General features: G+C 43.9%; 1 long non-coding RNA gene across 1 annotated transcript in view; it reads right to left on the bottom strand.

Moving 5' to 3' along the window:
• LOC148057508 (uncharacterized) overlaps nucleotides 1-22,902 on the bottom strand; it is a 90,596-nt gene that overhangs the window by 39,818 nt on the left and 27,876 nt on the right. The gene's annotated exons all lie outside the window — the stretch shown is intronic.

The raw sequence follows: 22,902 nt of genomic DNA, 5'->3' as shown, positions 1-22,902 counted from the left end.
AAGAAAGGCTTGAATATGAAATACCATTTCCCCTTGACTCACTTAGTATTGTTTTGCATTAAAAAGGAAAAAGCCACATTGTACAAAGCATGCAGCAAGCTGTGTGAGTGGAGTGTGTATGTTAGAGCAATGTACTGAGCATTGCCATTTATTTATTAAAATTTTGATATGAGGTGAAACTCAATTTAGTTGATGTCAGCAAGCTTCCTAATGAGGCCTCTTTTTATTTTTTCAATTTTTTTTTTAATGAAAGGGCAGCTTTGTGCCTCCTCTAATCAGCTTGACAAAGGACATATAAAAATGCAGAGAGACGTAAATATTACTGTAATTACCAATGAGAAACACCATGGAAAAATGCAGGAAGTAGCTGCAGATCTGTTTGCAGACGTAATGGCTGAATATTGCGGGTTACTTGTTCTGCTCTGGAAAGGAAGGGCATTTCGTAAACCGTAAACCACTTTGATCAAAATCTAAAACCAACCCCAAATTTGCAGCTTTTTCCTTAGACTCAGACATATTCAGAAAGTACCTCTGACTAAGCATGATCTATTTTCCTGTTCACTAGTTCTGCAGATGCTGATGTGTCCCAGTTTACGAGCTTTTTGTTAGGCCCACACGGGGGCTTTCTCCTGATCTAGTGGATGGGTAAAACTGTCCTTCAGTCCCAAGCCCAGAGCACAGATTGCCAAGTCTACAAAGAGCCTTAGAGGTGGCAGCAGCAGCAGCAAAGGTGGGTGCAAGGGAAGGTATCATTACTAGCCTAGGAGCTGCTATGCAAATTAAATGATGCAATGTAAGTGTATGTTAATGCCTGCATTAAGCCTCTGAACATGCCCAGTGTGAACCGTTTCCAGAAACCTAAGCAGATTCATTCTCAGCTGGAGGCTTGTATAATTAATAAAGGCACTGTGCCTTCTCTCCTGACCCAAGTGGCTAGGTACCAAACCATTTATAGTTTTATAGGTTAACACCAACATCCAAAAATGTATTGGCAGCTTGCGCAGATCCTGGCACATTAGTATGATGTGTTCCCAGTATGAAACACTACTTAATAAGCGGGTCACTGCATTCTGCATTAGCTTCAGTTTCTGAGTGGGCCTAACATATAGCCCCATGTAGAGTGTATTATGGCAACGACATCTCAAAGGGACAAAGGCATGGATAGCTGAAGCAAAGTCCATTTGAAAAAGTAACCCTGTTCTCACTGGAGATAAAGGCATTTTACAAAGGGCACTGCCACTGTTCAGGCATCCTGGAGCATCCTTCAATCTAACACACTGAAGCAGTTCACATGTGTTAGAGGGAAAGATGGTTGCTCCTTTGTGTAACAGAGCCCGTATGGATTCAGCCCACTCCTCCCGGGGCCCCACCAGCACCAGTCCCCATTTCACCCACGCAGACGAGCAGCCCGGTTCATTCTCAATTCCAGCCCCAAATTCAGCTAGCACATGGGACACCGCTTCTTCACTGGAAGAGAGGGTTTATAAGAGTAGAGAAGTGATTTAAGAAGCTGCTGCCCCTTCTTTCAAGCAGAGGTTGCTGCTTGACAAGCAAGACTTCGTCTTGCATGGGTCTCCCTAGTTGAGTGCAGAGTCAGCCCAGTTTTTGGTGAAGATGATCCGATAGAAACCATGCTGATTTTGCACTGCAATGCACCAGGAAGCTCAAAGTAGTACCCAGCTAATTCTATGCAGAAACCAGTATGGAATGTGTACAATGCTCTATGCTCGCATATGTGCAGTAGCACACTGGAAAATGGAAATGGTAGCTACCAGCACAGACCAGTGTGCTCAAGTTCCCTGGGCCAGATAAAGTCATAAAGTAAAGGAATGATCTATCGCATATGTAGTGCATTAGAGCTCTTAATTAACAGGGGGACTAATCAATTTATGGAACTCATGAATCAGTAAAGCTATTACTTATAATGATTATTGGCAAATTAACATATCACAGTGTACTGACCCCGATTCATCTCCAGTGTACACTTACTACCCATACACAGCCAGTAAAGGGCCCAGCACTACTTGCTGCATTTCCACTCCACTCAGATTGGGTCCACTTAACGCCGGGAATAAAAAAAAGAAATACTGCACAGTCAACCTCCGAGGTTTCCACTTTGGTAATCATACATGTGTGTACACTCTACAGAAGACAGTAAAGCAAAAAAAAATGTGAAATGTAAGGAAGGTCACAAGCCTTGGCCTTTGGGCATGAGTTTTAAACCCACTCAAGGGTTACCTACAAGCAGACCCAGTGGCTGGATTCAACCTATGAGAAAGAAAGAGGTCCCTTGCCAAATTCTGATGCTGATCCAGTTGCCCACTTAATGTGTGCTCCCATTTTGAAGGTAACATAATCCAGCACATTAATTTGGACCCAGCTTTAGCCCAAGAAGGATCCTAGTGAGGAAGAAGGTCTGTTTACACACTAAAACCCCAGGGCCAGGCTGCCTGCACCCCAATAACGCAGTGGTCCTACAGGCTAAATCAACCAGAGTGGAACACTTCCATGCAAGACAAAAAAAAAAGTGGTATTATTTAAACTACGCTCAGCCACAGAGCGCAGTAGGCCACACGTATAAAATGATTCTTTATTAGCAATCCTGTGGCTTTAAACCAGAAGAGACATGGGCTTTGAAATCCTACAGACAGACGATCATTCCCTATTTAATTCTACTAGGCTTTTTCACAGAGGCTTTTTACGGTCTAAACTGACATTCTTCTCTCTATTCATTACCGCATTCCTGGCCTAAAAACTGTATGACAAGGGAAAGGAAGTGGAAAATTAGGTTACAGTGCAAACAAACATACTGAAAACATCGCACATTTGAAAATAAATTAAGTTTAACTATACTTCGCAAAGGTTAACTTCATAGGTTTTATTATTAGAAAATATCAAAACACTGTTCATTTACTGCAGGGCTTTCCTGCCTGCTGCTTTGTTTCTGGGTCACATAAGTGTCACGAAGGGTCAGCTCCACATTACTTACAAGCCACGCTTGCTTAACAAAGTAATCCACAATCTTTCCAACGTTCATCTGCTATTAAGCGCTCTGGCATAGGGTATCGTCAACATCAACGAGGCACTCGTAGGTTCACCGACACAAGGAAGCTCCTACCAGCTGAACCCTTGGCCCTCTGAACACACATGTAAAAGGCCAGAGACTCCAGCCCGCCTTAAATCAACATTTCCCCACTGAAATCAGAGGAGGCATGCTGCTCTGTATCAGCGGAAAACCCATCCTTGACATCAGTCATATTGCTGCTTACCAAATTAAGGTTTAATCAGAGGTTATTGTTGGCTTTGCTCATTCATTATAGCTTATTTTTGTCCTCAAAACAACAGACCCATCAATACAAAGAGTGGCCAAAATTGCAGGATATTAGTGCAGGGCTCTGTACATTTCTCTGATCTATAAAGATGAGAGTTTTGGCTGTTGGCTATACCCAGATGCACCCTCCAGCTCCGTGCTGACACCACAGCACCACACAGTCCTAGCCCTTTTCTCCCTTCCTCTGTTCCCGTTTTCATGGGAAGGGAATACAAGCTCCAGAGACCCCTGCACGTTGCAGGCAGGTCCCCATTTGGGAAGGTCAGGAGATGACAAACACCACAACCCACCATGGCATGCCTCCACAGATCAGTTTAGAAGTCTTTGTGTCTCCGTTTCCTACATGTTAAATTTGGACACATATATTTGAGGCTCTGCGTGCCAAAGAACTGGACCTTGTTGTGATGGGGAAAAAAGCCCACATTAAATTAGCAGTCTGGTTTGAGGCAACGCCTCAGACAAGATGACATAACTGGAAAAAAAGCTTAGTGTTTAGAGCTACGCAAGGTCTTAATGGATTTCATCTTTGCGTGCAAGTTAATTGTCAGTCTCCTGTCCTAGTGCCATCACTCCACAGCTCCCTCTTGCTGAAAGCTACCCAGCTTCTTGACTAGTGCTACAAACACGCATGTCTGAATCATCACCTAAATGGACTCTAAAGAGTAAACCACAAAAGCCCAGCTGCAATATTTACGTTTCTACAATGAAAGTCCCCCAGGGAAAAAAGAGGTGGGGATTGGGAAGGGACCCTTTCTTTCTTCTAAGCACTCAGTGCAATCACATTCCTAATAGTGAATTTATGATATCTTATCTTGTGCACAATGAATACTCTATGTGGGTCGCCAGATTTGATACAAAGAAAGAGTGGCTCACGGTTAAGCAAAGCTGGAGAACTGGATGGCCAAGTTTTTGTTCTGTCAAGCACCAACATTTCATCACCTTGAGGGCATTATTAAACTTGCCAACCCTTTTGCTCCTCTTATTAGTAAGACATTTCCTGAAGAACAGGAAAGGAGGAGGAGAAGAGGCACTAAAACATACTCACTCTCTAAAGACTTGAAGACATTTGTCCATTTTATGACTCTTATTTGTTCTTGCACTCTCTGTTCTTCCCATTGTGCTTCTCCCCCATTTGGAGCGTGTTGACATCACTCCTTTGTTATCTTCCTAAATTAGCTGTAATGAAGTCCTTTGAGCTACATGTGCATGCCTTATTTTTTCGGTTTTCACTTCTCCGAACCATCCCTATTCACTTTCCCTCACACTAGAGCCTCCCTTCCCCCAGCCCACAACGTGCTTTCTAATCTGCTTTTCATTTGCTCCCTTTCACCTTTGGTTACCCAGTGGCCAATAGCCGGTGTACTTTACAAAATAAATTACATTATAAGTGACTCTCATTGAGAACTGGCAAGCACCCACATGGATAAAACTGATCGTTCAGAGCAGGAACCATCTGAAATTTCAGTGCTCCAAAATACAAGGACAAAGGGGGGAATCAAGAGGAGATAGCATGAAAAAAAAACCCTAAAAGGGCACTTGTAATTTCTGGCACGTGCAAACAAGTCTAAGGGACATTCGTAGCCATAAAACCACTGGACTGCAGATCATGTAGCCATACTACAGCAGCCTGTCTGGCCATCTGACCGTCACTTGACTAGATTGGAAGCTGGTTTTATGTAGCATCTTTTGTAATCGCGGTATGTCACAGCACTTTACAGAATAATGAGTTAGCATACTACAGCTATTATGCACTTAGCAATTGCGCACAGACAACCTTGCATGTCTAGAATCAATTTTATTGAGAAGCTGATGGGCAGGGCAGAAGGGTTATTCTCTGCCTTTTTGTTTTGAGAAATGTCATGGATCTTTAGCTTGCCTCTTGCAAGGCAGTATAAAATCTGGGCTGCATCTTCAAAGAAAAAAGAAAAAGTGTGTTTTTAATGAGTGATAGCTTGCTTAAAGTGGGTGACAAGGACTCTATATCCTAAGAACTGCCTCCTATTCCCCATTAGGATGATGGGAATATTTTGATGATTAGCTAGTATGTCAAATAACATGATTTTCATCATCCTGGATCTACTTGAGAATTTGCCTCAAAATATGTACAAAGTGGGACGATTCAAGCAGAAGATGGAGAGGGCACCATCCTTGAATGGCAGGTCCCAGGGACAGCAGCAGTTTCCTACATAGTCTATGATTTGTCCCACTCTGTTAGCCACCTTGCTGGATGTTTACACATTATTTTATGCATCCATTAATGCACACGTGTACCTACAAGTAATGTTACACCGCGTGGCATACCCTATGAGCTCGTAACACTGGACCCATCCATCCTTCTCCACTGCATGCTTACTGTAAGAGCAAAGCACACGACTCTCCAGGATCCCTTCTGGAAGGGGGGTTGGGGGGAAGCCCCTCTCTGACTGCTCCTCTTTCTCTGCAAAGCATCTTTGGGGATGGGCCCAAATTCTTCTCCAGGAATCTCCTCAGCCTCACACATCTCCACTGACTGAGAAATGAGATGGGCCACCAGCAACTACGCCTTCCTGGCCAACATCCTGTCCGGGTAAAGCTATACAGGGCCCAAACAGCTGAAACCTTTGTTTTGGTTGAAAGTTAACTCACAACCATTACCTCAAAACAGAACCACAGCTTCCAGCATAAGGTCATAGTAGGACCCAGCACCTTATTTTTTACCAAAGTTCTTCAGTGTGTTTTTTCTTGCATAAATAAAAGGCGAGATCAGCACTAGTAGCGTGCTACTTTTGAGTTTTCATTATTTTTAATTTTTCTGAATGCAGGCTGTATTCAGAATTTTTCTTATCACTCTGTTCCACAGTGGCTTTGTAATTCTCCTCGGTGTTTCCCAGGAGAGCCATAAATACCTTCCAAGACCCCAGCAACGTTTGTAACAGTGATTATTGGGAGGGGACCACAACTGCTAACATTAGATATCCTTTAATTTAGAAACAATAGACACAAGAAAGGCAACATGGCCCAGCAAAATGGAGTCTGAGAGACTGTCTGCCCTCCTTCCTCTTGCACTTTGTCTAGCTCATCCTTTTAAATGTTAAGCTCAGCAGAGCGGAGTTGTGTCCCCTCTCCGTAAAGGACCTAGCACATAGGGGCCCTACTACAGAACATCAGGAGCCTTTTGCGTGATACGGTTATGGAGCCATACTGACAGTGTGACGATTTCCCACCCACACCAATAGCCCACTTTTAAATGATGCGTAATTCCTCCTATCCACCTTGGATTTCGTGTAAGAAAGGTAATTCTCCAGCCTATATGGTTACAGTGAAACTTTCAAAACAAATACAATGCAAAAAGATGTTGTGACAAGTTACCTGCAAACCTGGCAGGTAATAGCTCTCAGAGGTCAAACTACTCCATTTACCCAAAAGAAGTGTTAACTCTTATATCTGATAAGAATATCAATGTTGCTATTCAATATCTGACACATTCTCTTTGCAAAAATACAAAGACAATCCATTTATTCATTAGTGCAGGGTGTCACATCAATTACCAGGATAGATGCTTCAGGGAAACTCAATTGCTCTCATAGATTTTTCCCAAAGTTAAAGTTGCATTTGCTCCAACCTCAAAGGAAGGAAAGGCATCCCTTCCCCATTATTTAAAATCTCCACTGCTGCACAAGTAAGAAATCTCAGCCAACATGGGTGCAAAATCCTTCAGCAGTGTCCTGTAAGGATCTCTGTTTCCCTGCAACTACAGGGCAAACGCTTGCCTTCAGTTCATAGATCTGTGGTGCAACTGAAAAATCAAGACTACAGCATCAAGCATTAGTAATACTTAGCCCTTCCCTGTCCCCTCCCATGCATGCATCAGTCATTATCATCACCATTTTAGATACAGGAAAGCTGTTATGGCTGTGGACACCTTTGTGTAGTAGAAGAGCAGAGCTGGGTATCTATCAGACAAGATTTGTAAACACGGTGTGAAATATTGTATGGAAGGAGCAGAAGAGTGACACCAAAGTACACGCTAACGTGACATTTTCACCCTCCTTTCCCCCCTACCCCCACTCCAGCCTGAATTAACATGCAGTAAAGCACATCATGCATTTCTTTTGATGGACAATTGGGTGGGCAGTGTTGAGTTTAAAAATCAGTAGTGCCAAGTATGTCCTTAAGGGAGCTGCAACCCTTGACGCCTAGTTTCACCACTGCAGGTGTGAACTCCTTCCCCCACCCGCCTTGGACGGAGATTTTTCATTCAGGTGACAAAGCAGCACCCTCAAAAGCTGTGCTGTTCCCACAGGTCTCCAGTCATTGCAAAAGCTGATCTCTGGAAAGGTCAGGTAGCTTCCCAGTTCTCACACGATACTAGCTCAGGCAAGAGGTGAATACAAAGGACAGTAAAATGACTTTCGGCGAGCACTGGAGCTGCATTAGATGTTTCCAATCTTGTTAGCCCCGCTTTATGGTTTGGGAGTCATTCTGAAACCCCCCTTTGACCAAACCTGTGGTTCCTTACACCTCTTATGCAGTATCCTGGATCCATTTAAAACCATTATTTATGAGCTTCTGGAATCACAGCTGACAGAATACCACAAGTAAGGCCAACGCTGGCTTTCCCAGGACTGGCAGATGTTAGAAACGCTCAAAATCTCGTGAGAAACTTCGATCTCATGAGATTTCCTCAAACTGGGGAGTTTTACATAACTCACTCAACTTCTTCAAGCACAGCTTAGCTTTCAGGTCCTGACCTTATCTGGAAAAAGGTACCACAAAGGCAAATATGAGGCGTAGCATTTGAGAAGGAGCCAAAACTTCTTCAGACTACGGAAATACCTCATTCACTCTGTGTTTGCAGCCCAGGCCTGTGTTTTACTCTATTTAAAACAGTTCACTAAATAAGGGGGTTCATATTCCACAGAAATGCTTCGAAAGGGCAAAAGGCAAGCTGGAGTCATTGATCTTTTCCATCTTACGTCCTCACAGGAGGACCACTCTCTGAAGAGTTTATCCATATATCAAAAGACAAGTTGCGATTCCTGAGCTGATTTCAGTCTGTATCATTTCAGTCCCAAGCCTGTTGGCACAGTTAATGAAAACACACCCAACAGCAAAGCAGCGCTGTTGCTAACATTTCACTCTTTGAATGCAAAGTATGCACATGCACATTAGTCACACGGCTGTATTGTAATCTAGGCGCTTCCATGGTTTACTAGTACCAGGTGCATTTTGAAGGTTAGTGAAGTGACCCAAAAGATGCAGTTTCAGCTCACTTGTGATGCTGACCTCTGCTTGAGGTCTGCTTGAGCTCCTGCTGGATTCCCCAAGCCCAGCCCACCCCACACACCCTAGCCCTCTTTTTGAGGATGAACAGGGATGGAAAACACATCTGAGAAATAGGAATGATATCATTGTCTCTCTCATCCCACAGTCCAGTGATTCAAGCAGCTTCCCAGGACACAGGAGACCCACCTTCAGTTCCCTCCTCTGCCTCAGAGCCCGAACCCATACCCCTAAAGCATGCCCAGATCCCATGGTAGCCTGGCCTCTCTTTCCAGCTCTCCTGTTCATGTTAATCCCACCAGGCATGAATATTCACCAGAGCTGCACAGTGATGTAGGTAGGCATTTTGACTCAGGTATATTTAGTTATTTCACCCCATGTGAAATAGGTGGGACAGGGGTCACCATACATGACCCCCCATTCCAGAATACCCTTTAAGATGGTGAGTATTCAAGGATTCAAATTTGGCAAGAATCACCCAAAATAGTTCCCCTGCTTCAGCTGGGCAGCTGAACGAGGAACAAGCAAACAAGGTTTTGTAGAGCCCCGTTACTTGTATTTCACCTTGTCAAACACATTTTTTTAACTCTCAACTTAATTTTACCACCCATTTATTAATTATTGACTTCATAATCAAGCACTAGCAAACAAGGCATTAAATAAACTGAGCAGCAGTACCAAGGCATTTGATAAACTAGAAATAACACATCAAAGGCTACAGTCTCATGGTAATACAAGTTCTAGTTAAAGGCCTCCCCATGCATATACGCCTTGATCTGTTAAGGTTATTAAAATGGCAAGCACAGCTGTATTTTTAATAAAATAATTAGCTCCTTCAGTCTGTTTTGAGTGATGTTCCTCATTTTAGATTCAATTTAAGCTCCATCCCATCCAAAGCAGCGTATGATTGCAAATTATCTACATCACAAATGAAAGTTACAGTGGTATTTAAAAACTAATTATTAACTCAACATTGTAATGGCTTGAGCCTGTAAGGCGCAGAGTCCTTGAAGGCCATTGTAATTCACAGACATCAAGGTGTCATACAGCCTCCTACAGAAAGCTGTGAGCTACAAGCCTGCGTCCCATTGCAGGAATATCCCCAGAAAGCCCATGTCTGAAAGCATTTGATGCTTCCTATAGACAGCAGGCAGCCTCCGCCTAGCACAAGTGGCTGTTTGTGAACTTCTCTACAGCAGGGTTAGTTTAAGTAATAATAATATTTATATTCTAAAAGAACACTGTTTAAATACACCTCCCACACAATGAGATTTCCTATTTTTAGAAGGAAGATGCCTGCACATCAGAAAAAGTGAGCAGCAAAGATCAGATCAGGGAGTTTGAAGTCAAAACTCTGTTTTTATGATTTTTTTTTTTTTTTGAGGCTGGGGGCAGGGGGGAGTTTAGTTTGGTTTGTTTTGTTGTTGTTTGTTTTTTAAGCAACCTCCATTTGCTAAGCACCTTTCACATGGAAGTCAGCAGAAATAGTGAAATCCCAAGTGAACTTAGGCCTTGCCATGAGCACTCACTACTGCTGGGTATGGACTAAATGTGCTAAACACCGTGTACTGAAAGTTAGCCCATCTGTAATACGTGCATAACTCTTTGCCTGACAGAAAGGGACCAAATTTAAGTTCCTCCTTGCCAGAGAGCACCTGATGAGCAGCACTCCATGCTGCTCCATCAGTGTGAGTGTGGTGCTACCCCAGGCTCATCACCCAGCCCATGCAGGATTAGCAGGGCCTGGGGGCTTTGCTACTTGCAGGCACCCCCTGGCCACCTCCAGCTCCACCATCCCACTTTTGGCACATGCACACCCTGTTCCCTCGTACTGGTATTGAAGCAATGGCCTCGCCTAGTGGTGGGGGACCATGGTGGTTCAGGTATGAGGGCAGAGCTTGCAGTGCCGCCCTACAGAAGCACTGGCTAGAGGCACCTTCCCGGCTTGGGTAACTACGCCACGCCAGCCCCCATCCTCCCTCCAACGGGAAATGTTATTTCTCACTGCTAGCACTGCACTGTGCTTCAGGGCTCCCTCCCAGCCTACAGAGGCTGGGCTTCGTGCTGGGAGGAAGAGAAAGAGCTCTTTGGAAATCCTACTGAACCCACTTTCTGAATCTGGGACAAGTCACTAATTATTTTACAATAATAATGCCTGAGAGTCAAAGATGACCAAGCAGGCTGCTGAAAGCAGAGGGTTTTATCACAGCAGCAAAATAGAGGGGTATTTAGGATGTAACTGCAGTTTGATGTTCTTTGCTGCTGTTCCCCTTGATGGAGTTTCTTCCTGGCTTGTAGGGCACCGACCTTCCCCCACTCCTTGTGGGGATGTGCAGCCATCATTCTCATGTCTGTAATAAAACCCTTCTCCCAGGGCCTTACACAAAAATAAACTTTTCACCATGAGCAGAGCAAGCAATCGGTGCTGTTTGAGCACTTTTCACAATTGGCATTTTTTGCACTTTGGCAATTTTATTCTCCGAGTCCAGAAGTAAGTAATATCTTGCCCTGGATAATATATTGAGAAAGGTAAGGTGATTACAGAAATTGCTAAAACAGAAAAGGTGGCAGGTAATGGCATCAACATGAAGGCACAAATTTGCAGGACATAACTAAAGAAAGGAAAATAGGCTTTGCAATGGATGTAAGCAATGAAAGAGATAAAGGCACAAGAAAAGTCAATGTGCTCTTACAAAATCAGAACTGGACTTTCAGAATTTATTGAGATACTGTTTATATATACATACTCATCTAAATTCACCTCAGAAGTGCTCTATACTGTAAGCAGCCTGCCAAGAATTATTAAAAAGTATATATGTATATTTCTCTGTATTTACTCTTTTCTGCCAGTATTTCACATAAACAGACCAGAGGAAGGGGGGCGGGAAACACACACACGCAAATAAAATGGTTGAACGCTGTGCAATCCTTTAAGGTTTTTGGCTCCAAGATTTTTTATAGCTGCCAAATAAAAAAAAGGCAAAATGTTTTCACTCAAGCAATCCAAAGGCACTCACATCCTATTTAAACTCTAGTGATGGACTGCTAGTAATGCTCTGTGCTAACACCAAAGGACAGAAGATACGCATAGACCTAAAAACGCACTGGTTAGCGTTTTCTCTTATCTGCTTATTTCTCACAGGATCCTAGGCACCGACGGAGGTTATATTGCTCCTTCATGTGCTAGCTGTACTAAACTTTTACAGCTTCCTGCACCCATGAAAGCGTGCGCTAGCGTTCAACCACTTCCCCATTAGTTATCCTGACCAAGCCTGCACTGGAACCGATTTATTCCAATCCCTTTTATGCCGTTTCCCCGCAGACAGGCTGCATGCAGCCATGCTGAGCGCACCCAGTTTTCTTTGCACAACAGGACATCAAAACAGCTTCTCAGTTTGTCAGCAGGCACCGCGCACATATCATAACCAATGGACTGGACCTGTCACGTAAGGGAAAATGCTGAAAAGATCAGTTTTCCTACTATAATATGGCCCTGTCATATAAAACTATTGCACTGATTATCCCAGAGGCTTGGGACCATGATACATGGGTTCTCCCCCGTATTTTACCACTTGCATCTTCTTGTGGTTATTCTTTCCACATCTCAACAAATGTAAATCCTCTGGAATGAAAAACACTTAGGGATTCATCCCTCCTGAGCTCACGCATGTTTCAAAAATAAAAAGACAACCCTGGCGCACAACTTCATCAGAAAAACAACACGCTTTCTTTTTGAAGGTTTCTGCAGAGAACGCGTTACCAGAAGTACGTTGAGGTAGGCAGGAAGCATCACTTCTGTGATATGAGACTTCAAAACAGAGAAATATATTCTGTTTTGTGAAGTCCTGCTTCTCCCCCCCCCCCCCAAAGCTGCTGCAGTTCAGAGCTATCAGCTTTGTTTCATTCATGGGTCCTGGCCCAGCTCCAGAGGACAGAGCTCTCTCTGATAATGCTGGGTACTTTTTTAGGAGACATTTAAAGGCTCCATCAGGAACACAGTGGTCTGAAAGTTTGCCAAAAATCTGACTGACTTTATAAGCTCTATTAGTGGTCAGCCTCACTAGCAGAGTTTGTAAGCATTGCCAAACTGCTCTGGCTGCATTTAGGCATGCTGTTCTGGCTGCATCTGATGCAGGCTAAGAGATGTCGTCCCCCCCCCAGCTCTCCCCTAGCTTGTCACCACCTTCCTGCCAAAATTTACCATCCCCTTATATCTGACAGCGCAGCTTCACATGCAATCGCCCTCTTGGCCAGCTGTGTTCATACAAGCCGGGTTGAAAAATACCGCAATTAGAAATGCTTCAGCTAACCGAGGTCATACGGCCAGGCGCAGGATAAGGGTTAGCGTGAGGCAGGCAGGCTGGGGAGGCTGCAAGCTGCAGCGAGCTCAGGGACCAGGCAAGCTTTGGGGCAGCAAGGAGCTCAGTGGTGGGTCCTGTTTCAGGAGGACCTGAAAGGAGAGGGCTCCCCTCTTGGAGGTTTCCTGCGGCTCCATCCAACAGAGCAAGCCTTCAACCACTACAAGAGGCCCATTGCTCTGCTGTTTCCAACACAACACCCAAAAATACACAGCCAAAAAGCTTCACGCACAAAGACAAAACTTCTTGTTATCTCCAGGCAATTTCGGACACCAGGAAGCTTGCATATGTTTCTATTAATAGCAGTAAGAGATTATCTAAAAGGAATGAAAGGCAGCTAATACTAAACTTGGTGCATGGGTCAGTCTGTAGACAAAACATGTTGCCTGCTTTGTTGTAACTGTTCTAGCATAAAGACAAGATATTTAAAGAACAAACCTTACCTAACAGTGCATTTGGGTGGGGTTTCCCTCCCTCTCCCCCTTGAAACATGTAGAGCTTCTCTATAAATTTCAATCCTGCTGTTTCCTAAGTGTATTTTGGGGGCAGAAGGAGAGGAAGAGAGAAGAGGACGGGGGCTGTATACCACCCCATCAGCACAGCCCCAGGCAGCATACATGCCCTGAGGCACACAGTGCAGTCCCCAGACCTGTATTTAGACCACAGGATATGCTAGAGTGACCGAAGCTGCCCAAAGGCCCCCAAGGATATATATCTAGCACTCGGTGATCCCTTCCTTCCCCTCTCCCTGCACAGATACTTTTACAGAATCGGCTCTCAGTCTTTATTGTGACACTCTATTTTAATTAAAACACACAAACCAGACAGATGATTCATAAGGAAACCTCCCCAACAATAACAAATGTCCAACAGACATTGCTTAGACTGGCCATCTATCTCAACTATTAAATCCTTAAAAAAAAATGCTAGAAGGCTGAGATGCAGGCAGCCCTCAAAAGCACCTTTATAATACATCTCCCACAGCCTACCACAAGACTACTGTGGGCGTGCTATACTTAAACTAGTGCTTGGACTCCTCTTTCTTTTTGTGCATCTAGTGGAAGTTTTCCCCAGGACGCCTCCCACTGCCTTCCTCACCACTGAAAAACTGAAACAGAATAAAAACCCAGTAATCTCTTGCCACCATGGCTACTGAGGTAACTGAGCAAGGGACCTGTGTTCATGAGAGAAGACCCTTGCTCCGCAGAAGAGGAAGCGACGCCCACCATTGTTGGAAAAAGCCAAGGATATTATACAGCAAATGAAGGCGACTACTGCATGGAGAAGCTCTTCCCTTACAAGACCCTCATGGGACCTCACCTTGCAGTGAAGTGCAGCCTGTTTCCCTGGGACTTCATCTCACAGTAGAGCAGCAACTGGAGGTGCCTCTAGGCTCAATGTCCCCCAAGAGTACAGCACCCTGCTAGCCAACTCACTCCCTCTTCCACTTCCAGGATCACAGACTTCTCTGACAGCCTTCCCTCCTACAGGACAGCTAGCTTTAAGAGGACCACCTCTACCCATCAGGCAGATCAGCCAGCCATTAGCCCTTCCACCTCTTCACCACCAGAACAAGGATGACACCTTCCTGGGAGACAGGAGGGAGACATGACTTCAGGAGGTGAAACCATGGCAGTACTAAGCCCTGTGGGTACCAGAAGTCCCACAATTTTGTGGTTCTAGTGGTAGTGATGGTGCCCAGTGTTGGTATGGCATGTATGAGCACAGCCAGCTGCATTGTAGATGCACTCAGAAACCAAACCTCTGTGAGCGATGAACTGCTGCCCTCATCTCAAGATGATTCACTCAGATGCTAAAACTTTAAATGTCACTATTGTTAACTCACAGCTCAGCAAAACATGCAAGAAAGACTGGGAAGGGATGAATTAGGAAAGTCTGCATGATTAGCATGAGTCACAGCTCATTTTGGCACCACCAGTGAATAGGCCGTGTGCCCACCACTTTTTCCTTGCCTTCAAGAAGCTGAACCCCAAGGCAGGCCATCTGAGCCCATCTACAAAGGACCTAGCCTTCAAAGTGAAGCCAAACCAAAGGAGCCAAGCAGAGCTCATGGGTGGATTCCAAGCCCACAGAGGGAGAGCTCAAAGGGTCTGAAAACATTTGCACAAAACAGTTTATCGTAAGAGAAACACATGATTTTCCAGCTGTAGCCATCTTCATGGAGGCTTAAGGAACTCTCGTTCTCAAAGCCTATGCTACCAAAGGCTGAATTTCTGCACCCCTCAAAGTCAGATACTTGTTACAGCCCTGTCTTTGCTGAGCAGACTTGCAACGGGAGCTTTCCCAGTGCAGTTACCAAAGTGTATGCCCAGCTCCAGTCTTCGTTGACCCAGCTTTGCATCTTACACCAGAAATGCAGGTACAGGCTCAATAGCCGCAATGCTGGATGGAAGCTGAGTTTGCTAAGTTGACAGTATGCCAAGCATGCAAGGTTTTGCTGAGGAGCATGCAACACAGTGCCTGTTGCTTTCTGTTGAGCGTGGGTGAGAAAGCAGAGTGGAATCTCTACCAAATACAATGGAAATAGAGATTTTGTGGTAATGAGCGAGGAAGTTATTGCTGCAGGCCAGAGAGCAAAAATTCATACCAGTCAATGCACGTAGGGCAGAGCAAAGTGCATGGTTTGGAGGATATGGACAGAAGAAAAATCATTTATGCTAACTACAGGATGTGCCATGGAGAGGGGAGTGCATGGACAGGAGAAGTACTTTGTTCTTTTTCAATTCTAAGACTGCTGTGACTACCACACAATTTTATTTAACACCATAGCCATATTAACAAAGGGACTGAGAACTTGGAAAGCTTAGAAACAGCACAGAACTGCCTTTCTTGCATTTTGGAACAGTCTTGCCATGACTATAAGGAGATTGTCAGTAACTAAATTGGGTATGGTATCACTAGGTACATCAAGGATGTTAGAAAACGGGATAGGAGACAAACAAATGCACTTACATGCAACCCTATAGTAATGCTCTGACTTTACATCTAGGTTATCAAGGTTTCCAAACTGAAAAGAGAGGAAGTTTTCAACATCCTTACCATCTCTCCATTAGGTAAATGCCACAGCACTATTTAAAGATCATATTTTTACAAGTCCAGAGACAAATCAGTCTCAGGTCATTCCTGATGCTTCATTATATTTTGATGTGGTTGCATTTTATTCCAACTCCAGCTTCACAGCTGAAAGAGCTAGTCTCTTCCTCCTATTCTGCAATGGCGTACAACGTTCCTGGAGTACTATACAACAGTGGGACTGAGCCTGCACGTCCATGGAGACCTGAATTAGTCTAAGCCATGGCTGTAGCATGCCAGTCCTCCTCCTGCTTGTGCATTCCCTCTTTCTCCTTCACCAGTGCTGGGGGTTATCCAGTCATGTGGCAAGCTAGCTTGCCACCAACAGCAGCAAGCTCTGCCCCCTGAAGCAGCTCACTCTGCAATTACAGGAGCAACAGTTGAGGCATTAAGTTAGAAGTTAAATGGTCAATACTTCAGTTGTGGTTCCAGAAAGGAGGACGTACCAGTGGTTGAGTCAACAGGTCTCTGAGGTCAACCTATATATCTATTAAAGAAAGTATACAGTCTCCTTTCCCTGACCATTGCAGAAAAATCTGAAGAGATGGCTTCTTTATGCAGTTTTTTTACCCAAAAAGCACTCCGTGTTTTTCTTCAGGACCACACTCCTGGTGATTCCTGACACTTCACTCATCTTTTTCACACTCAAAAAACACAACACACATCCATCCCACCAGGCTGGAGACCACTGGACTTCTGCCCACCTACTTCAAAACCAGTACCCTGTGCACTGGGCAGTGTCATCTGTCAGACTAATTCAGCCTAAATTAACTACTACTTACCTTTCTTTTCAGTGAACACTGCTGCCCACCACTTCCAAGCAGATTTCACCTAGCCCACATCGTTGGAGTATTAGAGATAATGGGCAGACCTATATTCTTCTTTTTGAAGGATTTAAACCAAACCCTCTTATACATTATCATGATGCTGTTGATGCTCACTATGGCTTTATTTGGTTGGGTTTTCTGTATATATAACTCTAAAAGGATACTTCCCAATGAAAAATAAATCTTGTTTAATAAATCAATCAATCAAAAAATCCACTCAGAAATACATTCCGCTGTCACTGAAGCATGACGTTCAATACTGCCCTTTGCTTTTTGACATGCTGGGAAGAAAGAAAATGGACCAAGAATATTTCAAACTTGTTTCCTGCACAAAGTCATGTAAGCATTGTTGATATCTGTTGCAGATGTGTGAGTTACGTTTGGATACAGGCTTCCGTGCCTCACAGCTTTCAGCCATAGACAGATTGACAAAGCCAGAGTCAAAATAGCTCTTTTCAGTTTCCCACAGCACCAATGTCATTCACCCTAGCCCAGATGATCAGCATTTCCCCGATTCCCAAGCATCAAAGAGCCTCTTACAGAGCTGAACAATCCTTGTGACAAGACAGCTTGGGGAGAGAGGATTTCCCAAAATCCAACGTGAATTTTAGGAGCTGCTCAGTCTCTTTGTGTACCTGTCATCAGTTCTTTTTTCTCTCTAGGACACCATAAACCATCAAGTGCCAGAAAGTTGCTGTTATCACTCTCTGCAAAGGGCTGGCTTGTTTTCTGCTATGCAGAGCATCAACATGAGAGCGCCCTCGAGCAGGTGCAGACCAATGTCTCTTGTAAAGAAGTTACTACTACCCCCCAGCATCTCTAAAGTAGATGCACACAATAAGGAGCTGCTATGCACTGGTAGGGGGTGGGGAAGGGCAGGAGGACATTTATTCCATGTTATTAAGTCCTATAAAGGTATTGGTTAGGTTTACCAGCAATGGATTGATTTGGGGTTAGGATCATCAGGACAGGAGGATTTAAAGGTTCCCTTATTTCCAGTGTCCTTCCCCTTTTTATGGTGCCCTTTTTTTTTTCCACAAGTAAATTAAAATTGTTGCTGCAGTATTGCTGACCTCTTTCACACAGGGCATCAGATCTCCAAAGAGTCCCTTAAAGCCCTGTCCTTTCCCAGTGCTGTATCCTATTAGTGCACTGACCCTTTGTGCATCCAGCAGAGCTGCTAACCAAAAAATGCCTTTGGAATCTGAAAGCTGCAGCATGAAGGTGGCCCTTGGGTTTGAATAGGGCAGCGCAGAGGGTTTATTCCTCCTTGGAGCAAGCTCTTCTCCACGGCAGAGCAGGCGAGGAGAGAGTTTGGGCCCCTCAGCAGATATAATTCCTATTGAAAAGAAACAAATTGGAGTCTATACCAAGGGTTTCCCCAAACAGAGCTCTCACCAGCTGACTTTGGTTGTGTAAGCAGCCTCAGACATAGCCAACTTCCCAAGCTTAGTTCACCGTGACGGAAAAACTCTGGGAAAAAAATCTGGGTTTGAATCTGGATCAGAAAAACAGCAGTCCAGTTGTGTAACACAGAAGGGCATCCCATTCAGAATGCAATAAAGGGAACCCTTAAAAAACAAAGCATCTTTCAAGTATTACAGCACAAAAGCTTTATCGAAACATTCCTTAAACTTAAAAGACGGCAGCAGAGTGCCTAGCAGCTCTACCAAGCTAACTTTTAAATAAGCTGGTGTGAGTTGGTTTAGAAAGCAGCTTCTTCCTTCATGTCTCCAAAAGTTTTGAAAAGGAGTGGGAGATAGATATCTACATGCAGAGAGCAAATAGATGTCCTAGATTATCTGGAACAACCTCAAAATACAGTGACTGTTCTGATAAGCATAGCTAGTCTTCAGGAAGAAAAATCCAAGGTGAAATGGTATCCCAGAGTAATGAATTCTCTCTTACACCCCATCACAAGTCAAGGGCCCTGAGCTGACTTATTTCCAGTATCACAGCAAAAGACTGATAAGACAGAGGCACTGAGCCACATGGCGTACTCCCACATCCTGAATATTTGCTTTTCTTTCCCTTTGCCAACCCCCACCAATGAATTCTTTATGCAAGATATTTTCTTTCTCAGTAAGAAATTTGGGGGAAAAAAAGTGAAGCACAGAATGTGCCGACTTGGAAGGGACCCACGAGGATCATCGAGTCCAACTCCTGTCCCTGCATAGGACAACCCCCAAATTCACACCATATGTCCGAGGGTGTTGTCCAAATGCTTCTTAGATGTTGTCAGGCTTGGCATCGTGACTACCTCCCTGGGGAGCCTGTTCCAGTGCTCCACCACCCTCTGGGTGAAGAACCTTCTCCTAATGCCCAACCTAAACCTCACCTGGCATGTCTTCCTGACGTTCCCTCGCTTTCTATCACGGGTCGCCAGGGAGAAGACGACCACATAGAGGCCACAGTATGTCTCTCACAGTATGTGAAGGACAGGATAGTAATATTTAGAAGTTCAGCTATCACAAACAAGAGATCACATGAATACAGATGTGTTTCACGTTTCACTTGAAAGTTTTTGTATCTACAGTTTCATCTGCAATTATGTTTCCCCTTCGATCCCCACCAACCACGCTTTGTTCACAGGTCATTTAAGACTTCTAATTTCTCTTATCCTTCAATTCAGGTACTTAAGATAGGAAATAAAGACTTAAAGATTGGATGTCTACACCTATTACAATACTTTCCATGATCTGTCTCTCACATTGTCTGTACCACTTTCCTTCAACAGGTAGGTTAGGAAGCCCTGCCAAGTCTTCAGACAAGTTAACAGGAGGCTTACAATGATACGTTTGTCACTCTACTACTGGAGTCAAAACACAAGTCTGTTTTCCTTCCTCTCTCCACCTCAACACTTATTATTTATGTATTTAACTAACCTACCTAGTTGACTGACTGTGCCTTCCTGCAGAAAACTGAGATTTCGGTGTCTGGCCCCTTGCCTTGATGCAGCCCAGAGGAATCCTGGCTGACCCAAATCCCTGAATCACCTTGGCTGCAAGGGAAGCATGGGACAAATCCCATGGAGCTAATACTGAAAACACAGCACTTAGAAGAGCACTTCAGGTACAGAGGCTTTGAATTTTCTGTAGAAGATTTTAAAAATACTGCAAAAAAAGATATGTTCCTTTAATATTTAATCAACTTTGGTAACAGTACCTCATCTTCAAAACAAAAATTAAACATGAATGTTTTGTGGATATTTGCAGCTATTATTTGCTCCCATAGCTGCAGAAAAAATGAAGCAAAGATACATACTGTGGCCTCTGTGTGGTCTAAAAAATACACTTCTTATTGGGAGGTTAACTTCTTTAAGTGAAGCCAGGAAAGATATGGATAAAGTAAGAATATTGAGGGCAATATAATGAAAATAACTGACTCCTTCTCCCCCTTCGAAATATTTCTATTATCACCAAAGAGGGTAAACTTAGGAACAGACAGGGGGGGAGCTAGATATGCCACTGCTTTCACAAGCTTAATATCTGCACAGATCAACACATTAAAATATTTCCATACCGATTCCTTGTTTCTCCTAGCAGCAGACCTTCTGCATTTACAGGAAAGGCCTGTCTTTTTCACAGCTCTGCACTCATGTAAACTTTCTCTTACAAAGAAGGGCTCTGCTCCCTCAACTATTCTGGGGTGCTTCAGTCCTCAAAGAGAAGGGGGTTGGACAGTAAAAGGAAGCAACAGATTTTCAGTCTCCCTTTCTTTTTGATTTTTACTGCCTACGTCAGTCAGCTGTCCCCATGCAGCATGTAACATTCATATCATTAAGAAAATAGTCTGCTAACATCCTTGGAGGCAGGAAAATAAATCCAAAGTGTTGATTTCAAGCTTCAGCTGGAACAGGCACCAAACATCGACTGCACAAAATGAAAGATGAAAGGCAAGGCCTTCGGCAACATCCACACATCAGTGTCTCTAGCAGAGGGCTCCCACCTGGTTACATTTGTCACCCCAGAACCACAGGACATGATGCATCTCCACTGCACTGGGTTCACAGGACTGGTTCAATGAAGTCAGTAGCGTTTCCATAGCTGCCTTCACTTACAGGCCACCAACACTGGTCCACCCCTCCCCTTCCAGCCTCCCCTACTGCAATCACAGCTTCAGCAAACACCACAAACTCACAGCCATGCTGAGGGACCTAAAAAATTGTGAACAAATCCAACTTGGAGCATGAAGTTAAGAACTACAGCTAACAAAATCAAGATGTTTCACCCAGGACTGATATGAATGGAATATAGCTCTTCGGAGTAATTTTTTTCTCCCCTCTGTCTTCTTACTAGGCACTTAACTAATTGATGACCTGAGCAAAGTAGAGAGCAAATCCACTTCAAATTCACCTGCTCCTGCACCCTCTATCTAGCAATTCTCCTGCTGTTCACCCTGTTTGCAGTTAGGCATTTCCTTCATTGCCAGAAAACAGGTGTACAAATTTTTGTTATCTCAGGGTAAATAACACACTTGGTATTACCCTGATCTGAACATACAAAGCAGAAAGGCAAACCAAGTCCTTTGCCAACATCCACACACCATTGACTCTAGCAGAGGGCTCCCACCTGATCACGTTCATTACCCCAGAATCACAGGACTCGCTTTGCATCATTTTCAGTGCGTCAGTCCATTGAGGTTAGCCGCAGACAGGCAGCACTCCCCTCATGGTAGAACTAGAGAGCTCTGTTGTCCCTGTGTTGCGTCACAAGACAAGTCATATGCACCAGTTACCTTGGGGTTAAAAATAATATATCCTGTGTGTCTTGGTGAAGAGCAAAGAGCCTGCCTCAGAGCAGTTTCTCCTTTCTAGGCTATGGCAAAACAGAGGAAGAAGAAAAGCACAGGCAGAAGCCCTAGCAAGACTGACAGAAGTGCACCTTGGTGATCAATGCAACTGAAAAGGATGAGGCAGTTTTCATCACTTTATTGCAGAGCTGGCTGCTGCAATCAGAAGTATGCTGTTTGGTCCATCACTCTGCAAGAGGCCTCATCTTTGACTCTCTTCTTGGTAATTATCCCCTCATACAGCTCACATCAAATGAGACATATCAGGAGCTCCAGCTGCACTCAGTCACCATCTTGGTGTATACATCTTATGACTCCTTCTGAGGACAAGCAGGCGGAAGCCAAAAATAGCTTCCTCATCTTATTTACACAACAGTTATGAACACTATAATAAACAAATAAGCTCTGATGAAGCTGCTTTATAAAATTACTTCAGATTTAAATATTTTTATCTTCCATCGAGAAGGGTAAGCAGAAGTGCTAGCACTATCTTTAAAACAACAACCAAAAGAAAATCATAACTGCTCAATTGTTTATTTCTAATGTGTGTGTGAATATTGAAGATAATCAGAAGCATGGAAAAAGAATTATTTTCCAGCTTTTTTTCCCCCTTCAGTTCTTACTAAAAAGTCCCAATCGAATACATTTATTTCTTGCCCTAGTTGGCACAACCTATGCTTAAGTCCCATTGACCTTAATGAAACTTAGGCAAGCGCTTAATTTATCTTTTGATTGAAGTGTTCCCCCAAATCAGAGGGCACAACCAAAGGCAAAATTAAAGCGCAAAGAGGGTAAACTGCAACAGAAGTGTGATCCCAAGTGAAGAGAGTTTGCTCGTAGGCGATTTGCTCTCTGCTTTGTCCAGGCAGTCAGATCAATGAGTTAAAGGTCTACAAGGGAGATAGAAAGTCCTTATGCTCCCGCTCCCATTGTATGCTGGGAAGCTTTGATTCTTTTTTTTTGTTTCATGTAACTTTTCTTGAGTTCCCATTTCAAGTAATTTCAAGGTTTTTAAGGCTAAGATTTTGGAAATGGGGGAGGGAAGCTCTGAGACACCCATCTGTTCTCATAAATACCTTGAATCCAGATGACTGAGCATGCATGTCAAAGGTGACTGGCCTTACCTTAGCAGCTAAATCTCTTGTGATGTTGATCTGTTTGGTACCAGGACTGCGGTGAGCAAGCTGCTGTAAAAGACAGGGTCACCCTGCAGCTGGAGAAACCCCACACTGCACAGACC

This window comes from Nipponia nippon, unplaced genomic scaffold (assembly GCF_047370975.1).
Source record: "Nipponia nippon isolate SJK-2023a ecotype South Korea unplaced genomic scaffold, ASM4737097v1 scaffold_1, whole genome shotgun sequence".
NCBI lineage: Eukaryota > Metazoa > Chordata > Aves > Pelecaniformes > Threskiornithidae > Nipponia > Nipponia nippon.
Note: the sequence above shows the minus strand (reverse complement) of the source record. Positions and strands in the feature narration are given on the sequence as shown.